Below are 11024 nucleotides of genomic sequence, written 5' to 3' on the forward strand. Positions count from 1 at the left end.
GCCACTGCACAGACTCCACAGCTCACCAGTTAAGTAGACCTTAATGTCAGTGGACCCTTTTTCCAAAATTGTCGTATTAATGTGGAATTAATGTGCACTTTGGTTTTTTCTTGCAGATACAGACCTACAGACAAGACGGACAAGATGGGAGGGGTCCAGAATGCCACTGCGCAGACTCCACAGCCCATAAGTTAAGTAGACCTTAATGTTAGTGGACCCTTTTTCCAAAATTGTCGTATTAATGTGGAACTAATGTGCACTTTGGTTTTTTCTTGCAGATACAGACCTACAGACAAGACGGACAATATGGGAGGGGTCCAGAATGCCACTGCACAGACTCCACAGCTCACCAGTTAAGTAGACCTTAATGTTAGTGGACCCTTTTTCCAAAATTGTCGTATTAATGTGGAACTAATGTGCACTTTGGTTTTTTCTTGCAGATACAGACCTACAGACAAGACGGACAAGATGGGAGGGGTCCAGAATGCCACTGCACAGACTCCACAGCTCACCAGTTAAGTAGACCTTAATGTTAGTGGACCCTTTTTCCAAAATTGTCGTATTAATGTGGAACTAATGTGCACTTTGGTTTTTTCTTGCAGATACAGACCTACAGACAAGACGGACAAGATGGGAGGGGTCCAGAATGCCACTGGGCAGACTCCACAGCTCACCAGTTAAGTAGACCTTAATGTTAGTGGACCCTTTTTCCAAAATTGTCGTATTAATGTGGAACTAATGTGCACTTTGGTTTTTTCTTGCAGATACAGACCTACAGACAAGACGGACAATATGGGAGGGGTCCAGAATGCCACTGCACAGACTCCACAGCTCACCAGTTAAGTAGACCTTAATGTTAGTGGACCCTTTTTCCAAAATTGTCGTATTAATGTGGAACTAATGTGCACTTTGGTTTTTTCTTGCAGATACAGACCTACAGACAAGACGGACAATATGGGAGGGGTCCAGAATGCCACTGCACAGACTCCACAGCTCACCAGTTAAGTAGACCTTAATGTTAGTGGACCCTTTTTCCAAAATTGTCGTATTAATGTGGAACTAATGTGCACTTTGGTTTTTTCTTGCAGATACAGACCTACAGACAAGACGGGAGGGGTCCAGAACGCCACTGCGCAGACTCCACAGCTCACCAGTTAAGTAGACCTTAATGTTAGTGGACCCTTTTTCCAAAATTGTCGTATTAATGTGGAACTAATGTGCACTTTGGTTTTTTCTTGCAGATACACACCTACAGACAAGACGGACAATATGGGAGGGGTCCAGAATGCCACTGCACAGACTCCACAGCTCACCAGTTAAGTAGACCTTAATGTTAGTGGACCCTTTTTCCAAAATTGTCGTATTAATGTGGAACTAATGTGCACTTTGGTTTTTTCTTGCAGATACAGACCTACAGACAAGACGGACAATATGGGAGGGGTCCAGAATGCCACTGCACAGACTCCACAGCTCACCAGTTAAGTAGACCTTAATGTTAGTGGACCCTTTTTCCAAAATTGTCGTATTAATGTGGAACTAATGTGCACTTTGGTTTTTTCTTGCAGATACAGACCTACAGACAAGACGGGAGGGGTCCAGAACGCCACTGCGCAGACTCCACAGCTCATAAGTTAAGTAGACCTTAATGTTAGTGGACCCTTTTTCCAAAATTGTCGTATTAATGTGGAACTAATGTGCACTTTGGTTTTTTCTTGCAGATACAGACCTACAGACAAGACGGACAATATGGGAGGGGTCCAGAATGCCACTGCACAGACTCCACAGCTCACCAGTTAAGTAGACCTTAATGTTAGTGGACCCTTTTTCCAAAATTGTCGTATTAATGTGGAACTAATGTGCACTTTGGTTTTTTCTTGCAGATACAGACCTACAGACAAGACGGACAAGATGGGAGGGGTCCAGAATGCCACTGCACAGACTCCACAGCTCACCAGTTAAGTAGACCTTAATGTTAGTGGACCCTTTTTCCAAAATTGTCGTATTAATGTGGAACTAATGTGCACTTTGGTTTTTTCTTGCAGATACAGACCTACAGACAAGACGGACAAGATGGGAGGGGTCCAGAATGCCACTGGGCAGACTCCACAGCTCACCAGTTAAGTAAACCTTAATGTTAGTGGACCCTTTTTCCAAAATTGTCGTATTAATGTGGAATTAATGTGCACTTTGGTTTTTTCTTGCAGATACAGACCTACAGACAAGACGGACAAGATGGGAGGGGTCCAGAATGCCACTGCACAGACTCCACAGCTCACCAGTTAAGTAGACCTTAATGTTAGTGGACCCTTTTTCCAAAATTGTCGTATTAATGTGGAATTAATGTGCACTTTGGTTTTTTCTTGCAGATACAGACCTACAGACAAGACGGACAAGACGGGAGGGGTCCAGACCGCCACTGCGCAGACTCCACAGCCCATAAGTTAAGTAGACCTTAATGTTAGTGGACCCTTTTTCCAAAATTGTCGTATTAATGTGGAACTAATGTGCACTTTGGTTTTTTCTTGCAGATACAGACCTACAGACAAGACGGACAATATGGGAGGGGTCTAGAATGCCACTGCACAGACTCCACAGCTCACCAGTTAAGTAGACCTTAATGTTAGTGGACCCTTTTTCCAAAATTGTCGTATTAATGTGGAACTAATGTGCACTTTGGTTTTTTCTTGCAGATACAGACCTACAGACAAGACGGACAAGATGGGAGGGGTCCAGAATGCCACTGCACAGACTCCACAGCTCACCAGTTAAGTAGACCTTAATGTTAGTGGACCCTTTTTCCAAAATTGTCGTATTAATGTGGAACTAATGTGCACTTTGGTTTTTTCTTGCAGATACAGACCTACAGACAAGACGGACAAGATGGGAGGGGTCCAGAATGCCACTGGGCAGACTCCACAGCTCACCAGTTAAGTAGACCTTAATGTTAGTGGACCCTTTTTCCAAAATTGTCGTATTAATGTGGAACTAATGTGCACTTTGGTTTTTTCTTGCAGATACAGACCTACAGACAAGACGGACAATATGGGAGGGGTCCAGAATGCCACTGCACAGACTCCACAGCTCACCAGTTAAGTAGACCTTAATGTTAGTGGACCCTTTTTCCAAAATTGTCGTATTAATGTGGAACTAATGTGCACTTTGGTTTTTTCTTGCAGATACAGACCTACAGACAAGACGGACAATATGGGAGGGGTCCAGAATGCCACTGCACAGACTCCACAGCTCACCAGTTAAGTAGACCTTAATGTTAGTGGACCCTTTTTCCAAAATTGACGTATTAATGTGGAACTAATGTGCACTTTGGTTTTTTCTTGCAGATACAGACCTACAGACAAGACGGGAGGGGTCCAGAACGCCACTGCGCAGACTCCACAGCTCACCAGTTAAGTAGACCTTAATGTTAGTGGACCCTTTTTCCAAAATTGTCGTATTAATGTGGAACTAATGTGCACTTTGGTTTTTTCTTGCAGATACAGACCTACAGACAAGACGGACAATATGGGAGGGGTCCAGAATGCCACTGCACAGACTCCACAGCTCACCAGTTAAGTAGACCTTAATGTTAGTGGACCCTTTTTCCAAAATTGTCATATTAATGTGGAACTAATGTGCACTTTGGTTTTTTCTTGCAGATACAGACCTACAGACAAGACGGACAAGATGGGAGGGGTCCAGAATGCCACTGCACAGACTCCACAGCTCACCAGTTAAGTAGACCTTAATGTTAGTGGACCCTTTTTCCAAAATTGTCGTATTAATGTGGAACTAATGTGCACTTTGGTTTTTTCTTGCAGATACAGACCTACAGACAAGACGGACAAGATGGGAGGGGTCCAGAATGCCACTGGGCAGACTCCACAGCTCACCAGTTAAGTAGACCTTAATGTTAGTGGACCCTTTTTCCAAAATTGTCGTATTAATGTGGAACTAATGTGCACTTTGGTTTTTTCTTGCAGATACAGACCTACAGACAAGACGGACAATATGGGAGGGGTCCAGAATGCCACTGCACAGACTCCACAGCTCACCAGTTAAGTAGACCTTAATGTTAGTGGACCCTTTTTCCAAAATTGTCGTATTAATGTGGAACTAATGTGCACTTTGGTTTTTTCTTGCAGATACAGACCTACAGACAAGACGGACAAGATGGGAGGGGTCCAGAATGCCACTGCACAGACTCCACAGCTCACCAGTTAAGTAGACCTTAATGTTAGTGGACCCTTTTTCCAAAATTGTCGTATTAATGTGGAACTAATGTGCACTTTGGTTTTTTCTTGCAGATACAGACCTACAGACAAGACGGACAAGATGGGAGGGGTCCAGAATGCCACTGGGCAGACTCCACAGCTCACCAGTTAAGTAGACCTTAATGTTAGTGGACCCTTTTTCCAAAATTGTCGTATTAATGTGGAACTAATGTGCACTTTGGTTTTTTCTTGCAGATACAGACCTACAGACAAGACGGACAATATGGGAGGGGTCCAGAATGCCACTGCACAGACTCCACAGCTCACCAGTTAAGTAGACCTTAATGTTAGTGGACCCTTTTTCCAAAATTGTCGTATTAATGTGGAACTAATGTGCACTTTGGTTTTTTCTTGCAGATACAGACCTACAGACAAGACGGACAATATGGGAGGGGTCCAGAATGCCACTGCACAGACTCCACAGCTCACCAGTTAAGTAGACCTTAATGTTAGTGGACCCTTTTTCCAAAATTGACGTATTAATGTGGAACTAATGTGCACTTTGGTTTTTTCTTGCAGATACAGACCTACAGACAAGACGGGAGGGGTCCAGAACGCCACTGCGCAGACTCCACAGCTCACCAGTTAAGTAGACCTTAATGTTAGTGGACCCTTTTTCCAAAATTGTCGTATTAATGTGGAACTAATGTGCACTTTGGTTTTTTCTTGCAGATACAGACCTACAGACAAGACGGACAAGATGAGAGGGGTCCAGAATGCCACTGGGCAGACTCCACAGCTCACCAGTTAAGTAGACCTTAATGTTAGTGGACCCTTTTTCCAAAATTGTCGTATTAATGTGGAACTAATGTGCACTTTGGTTTTTTCTTGCAGATACAGACCTACAGACAAGACAGACAATATGGGAGGGGTCCAGAATGCCACTGCACAGACTCCACAGCTCACCAGTTAAGTAGACCTTAATGTTAGTGGACCCTTTTTCCAAAATTGTCGTATTAATGTGGAACTAATGTGCACTTTGGTTTTTTCTTGCAGATACAGACCTACAGACAAGACGGACAATATGGGAGGGGTCCAGAATGCCACTGCACAGACTCCACAGCTCACCAGTTAAGTAGACCTTAATGTTAGTGGACCCTTTTTCCAAAATTGTCGTATTAATGTGGAACTAATGTGCACTTTGGTTTTTTCTTGCAGATACAGACCTACAGACAAGACGGACAAGATGGGAGGGGTCCAGAATGCCACTGCACAGACTCCACAGCTCACCAGTTAAGTAGACCTTAATGTTAGTGGACCCTTTTTCCAAAATTGTCGTATTAATGTGGAACTAATGTGCACTTTGGTTTTTTCTTGCAGATACAGACCTACAGACAAGACGGACAAGATGGGAGGGGTCCAGAATGCCACTGGGCAGACTCCACAGCTCACCAGTTAAGTAGACCTTAATGTTAGTGGACCCTTTTTCCAAAATTGTCGTATTAATGTGGAACTAATGTGCACTTTGGTTTTTTCTTGCAGATACAGACCTACAGACAAGACGGACAATATGGGAGGGGTCCAGAATGCCACTGCACAGACTCCACAGCTCACCAGTTAAGTAGACCTTAATGTTAGTGGACCCTTTTTCCAAAATTGTCGTATTAATGTGGAACTAATGTGCACTTTGGTTTTTTCTTGCAGATACAGACCTACAGACAAGACGGACAATATGGGAGGGGTCCAGAATGCCACTGCACAGACTCCACAGCTCACCAGTTAAGTAGACCTTAATGTTAGTGGACCCTTTTTCCAAAATTGTCGTATTAATGTGGAACTAATGTGCACTTTGGTTTTTTCTTGCAGATACAGACCTACAGACAAGACGGGAGGGGTCCAGAACGCCACTGCGCAGACTCCACAGCTCATAAGTTAAGTAGACCTTAATGTTAGTGGACCCTTTTTCCAAAATTGTCGTATTAATGTGGAACTAATGTGCACTTTGGTTTTTTCTTGCAGATACAGACCTACAGACAAGACGGACAATATGGGAGGGGTCCAGAATGCCACTGCACAGACTCCACAGCTCACCAGTTAAGTAGACCTTAATGTTAGTGGACCCTTTTTCCAAAATTGTCGTATTAATGTGGAACTAATGTGCACTTTGGTTTTTTCTTGCAGATACAGACCTACAGACAAGACAGACAAGATGGGAGGGGTCCAGAATGCCACTGCACAGACTCCACAGCTCACCAGTTAAGTAGACCTTAATGTTAGTGGACCCTTTTTCCAAAATTGTCGTATTAATGTGGAACTAATGTGCACTTTGGTTTTTTCTTGCAGATACAGACCTACAGACAAGACGGACAAGATGGGAGGGGTCCAGAATGCCACTGGGCAGACTCCACAGCTCACCAGTTAAGTAAACCTTAATGTTAGTGGACCCTTTTTCCAAAATTGTCGTATTAATGTGGAATTAATGTGCACTTTGGTTTTTTCTTGCAGATACAGACCTACAGACAAGACGGACAAGATGGGAGGGGTCCAGAATGCCACTGCACAGACTCCACAGCTCACCAGTTAAGTAGACCTTAATGTTAGTGGACCCTTTTTCCAAAATTGTCGTATTAATGTGGAATTAATGTGCACTTTGGTTTTTTCTTGCAGATACAGACCTACAGACAAGACGGACAAGACGGGAGGGGTCCAGACCGCCACTGCGCAGACTCCACAGCCCATAAGTTAAGTAGACCTTAATGTTAGTGGACCCTTTTTCCAAAATTGTCGTATTAATGTGGAACTAATGTGCACTTTGGTTTTTTCTTGCAGATACAGACCTACAGACAAGACGGACAATATGGGAGGGGTCCAGAATGCCACTGCACAGACTCCACAGCTCACCAGTTAAGTAGACCTTAATGTTAGTGGACCCTTTTTCCAAAATTGTCGTATTAATGTGGAACTAATGTGCACTTTGGTTTTTTCTTGCAGATACAGACCTACAGACAAGACGGACAAGATGGGAGGGGTCCAGAATGCCACTGCACAGACTCCACAGCTCACCAGTTAAGTAGACCTTAATGTTAGTGGACCCTTTTTCCAAAATTGTCGTATTAATGTGGAACTAATGTGCACTTTGGTTTTTTCTTGCAGATACAGACCTACAGACAAGACGGACAAGATGGGAGGGGTCCAGAATGCCACTGGGCAGACTCCACAGCTCACCAGTTAAGTAGACCTTAATGTTAGTGGACCCTTTTTCCAAAATTGTCGTATTAATGTGGAACTAATGTGCACTTTGGTTTTTTCTTGCAGATACAGACCTACAGACAAGACGGACAATATGGGAGGGGTCCAGAATGCCACTGCATAGACTCCACAGCTCACCAGTTAAGTAGACCTTAATGTTAGTGGACCCTTTTTCCAAAATTGTCGTATTAATGTGGAACTAATGTGCACTTTGGTTTTTTCTTGCAGATACAGACCTACAGACAAGACGGACAATATGGGAGGGGTCCAGAATGCCACTGCACAGACTCCACAGCTCACCAGTTAAGTAGACCTTAATGTTAGTGGACCCTTTTTCCAAAATTGACGTATTAATGTGGAACTAATGTGCACTTTGGTTTTTTCTTGCAGATACAGACCTACAGACAAGACGGGAGGGGTCCAGAACGCCACTGCGCAGACTCCACAGCTCACCAGTTAAGTAGACCTTAATGTTAGTGGACCCTTTTTCCAAAATTGTCGTATTAATGTGGAACTAATGTGCACTTTGGTTTTTTCTTGCAGATACAGACCTACAGACAAGACGGACAATATGGGAGGGGTCCAGAATGCCACTGCACAGACTCCACAGCTCACCAGTTAAGTAGACCTTAATGTTAGTGGACCCTTTTTCCAAAATTGTCGTATTAATGTGGAACTAATGTGCACTTTGGTTTTTTCTTGCAGATACAGACCTACAGACAAGACGGACAAGATGGGAGGGGTCCAGAATGCCACTGCACAGACTCCACAGCTCACCAGTTAAGTAGACCTTAATGTTAGTGGACCCTTTTTCCAAAATTGTCGTATTAATGTGGAACTAATGTGCACTTTGGTTTTTTCTTGCAGATACAGACCTACAGACAAGACGGACAAGATGGGAGGGGTCCAGAATGCCACTGGGCAGACTCCACAGCTCACCAGTTAAGTAGACCTTAATGTTAGTGGACCCTTTTTCCAAAATTGTCGTATTAATGTGGAATTAATGTGCACTTTGGTTTTTTCTTGCAGATACAGACCTACAGACAAGACGGACAAGACGGGAGGGGTCCAGACCGCCACTGCGCAGACTCCACAGCCCATAAGTTAAGTAGACCTTAATGTTAGTGGACCCTTTTTCCAAAATTGTCGTATTAATGTGGAACTAATGTGCACTTTGGTTTTTTCTTGCAGATACAGACCTACAGACAAGACGGACAATATGGGAGGGGTCCAGAATGCCACTGCACAGACTCCACAGCTCACCAGTTAAGTAGACCTTAATGTTAGTGGACCCTTTTTCCAAAATTGTCGTATTAATGTGGAACTAATGTGCACTTTGGTTTTTTCTTGCAGATACAGACCTACAGACAAGACGGACAAGATGGGAGGGGTCCAGAATGCCACTGCACAGACTCCACAGCTCACCAGTTAAGTAGACCTTAATGTTAGTGGACCCTTTTTCCAAAATTGTCGTATTAATGTGGAACTAATGTGCACTTTGGTTTTTTCTTGCAGATACAGACCTACAGACAAGACGGACAAGATGGGAGGGGTCCAGAATGCCACTGGGCAGACTCCACAGCTCACCAGTTAAGTAGACCTTAATGTTAGTGGACCCTTTTTCCAAAATTGTCGTATTAATGTGGAACTAATGTGCACTTTGGTTTTTTCTTGCAGATACAGACCTACAGACAAGACGGACAATATGGGAGGGGTCCAGAATGCCACTGCACAGACTCCACAGCTCACCAGTTAAGTAGACCTTAATGTTAGTGGACCCTTTTTCCAAAATTGTCGTATTAATGTGGAACTAATGTGCACTTTGGTTTTTTCTTGCAGATACAGACCTACAGACAAGACGGACAATATGGGAGGGGTCCAGAATGCCACTGCACAGACTCCACAGCTCACCAGTTAAGTAGACCTTAATGTTAGTGGACCCTTTTTCCAAAATTGTCGTATTAATGTGGAACTAATGTGCACTTTGGTTTTTTCTTGCAGATACAGACCTACAGACAAGACGGACAAGATGGGAGGGGTCCAGAATGCCACTGGGCAGACTCCACAGCTCACCAGTTAAGTAGACCTTAATGTTAGTGGACCCTTTTTCCAAAATTGTCGTATTAATGTGGAACTAATGTGCACTTTGGTTTTTTCTTGCAGATACAGACCTACAGACAAGACGGACAAGATGGGAGGGGTCCAGAATGCCACTGGGCAGACTCCACAGCTCACCAGTTAAGTAGACCTTAATGTTAGTGGACCCTTTTTCCAAAATTGTCGTATTAATGTGGAACTAATGTGCACTTTGGTTTTTTCTTGCAGATACAGACCTACAGACAAGACGGACAATATGGGAGGGGTCCAGAATGCCACTGGGCAGACTCCACAGCTCACCAGTTAAGTAGACCTTAATGTTAGTGGACCCTTTTTCCAAAATTGTCGTATTAATGTGGAACTAATGTGCACTTTGGTTTTTTCTTGCAGATACAGACCTACAGACAAGACGGACAATATGGGAGGGGTCCAGAATGCCACTGCACAGACTCCACAGCTCACCAGTTAAGTAGACCTTAATGTTAGTGGACCCTTTTTCCAAAATTGTCGTATTAATGTGGAACTAATGTGCACTTTGGTTTTTTCTTGCAGATACAGACCTACAGACAAGACGGACAATATGGGAGGGGTCCAGAATGCCACTGCACAGACTCCACAGCTCACAAGTTAAGTAGACCTTAATGTTAGTGGACCCTTTTTCCAAAATTGACGTATTAATGTGGAACTAATGTGCACTTTGGTTTTTTCTTGCAGATACAGACCTACAGACAAGACGGGAGGGGTCCAGAACGCCACTGCGCAGACTCCTCAGCTCACCAGTTAAGTAGACCTTAATGTTAGTGGACCCTTTTTCCAAAATTGTCGTATTAATGTGGAATTAATGTGCACTTTGGTTTTTTCTTGCAGATACAGACCTACAGACAAGACGAACAATATGGGAGGGGTCCAGAATGCCACTGCACAGACTCCACAGCTCACCAGTTAAGTAGACCTTAATGTTAGTGGACCCTTTTTCCAAAATTGTCGTATTAATGTGGAATTAATGTGCACTTTGGTTTTTTCTTGCAGATACAGACCTACAGACAAGACGGACAAGACGGGAGGGGTCCAGACCGCCACTGCGCAGACTCCACAGCCCATAAGTTAAGTAGACCTTAATGTTAGTGGACCCTTTTTCCAAAATTGTCGTATTAATGTGGAACTAATGTGCACTTTGGTTTTTTCTTGCAGATACAGACCTACAGACAAGACGGACAATATGGGAGGGGTCCAGAATGCCACTGCACAGACTCCACAGCTCACCAGTTAAGTAGACCTTAATGTTAGTGGACCCTTTTTCCAAAATTGTCGTATTAATGTGGAACTAATGTGCACTTTGGTTTTTTCTTGCAGATACAGACCTACAGACAAGACGGACAAGATGGGAGGGGTCCAGAATGCCACTGCACAGACTCCACAGCTCACCAGTTAAGTAGACGTTAATGTTAGTGGACCCCTTTTCCAAAATTG

Source organism: Mytilus trossulus, chromosome 4 (assembly GCF_036588685.1).
Source record: "Mytilus trossulus isolate FHL-02 chromosome 4, PNRI_Mtr1.1.1.hap1, whole genome shotgun sequence".
NCBI classification, from domain to species: Eukaryota; Metazoa; Mollusca; class Bivalvia; order Mytilida; family Mytilidae; genus Mytilus; species Mytilus trossulus.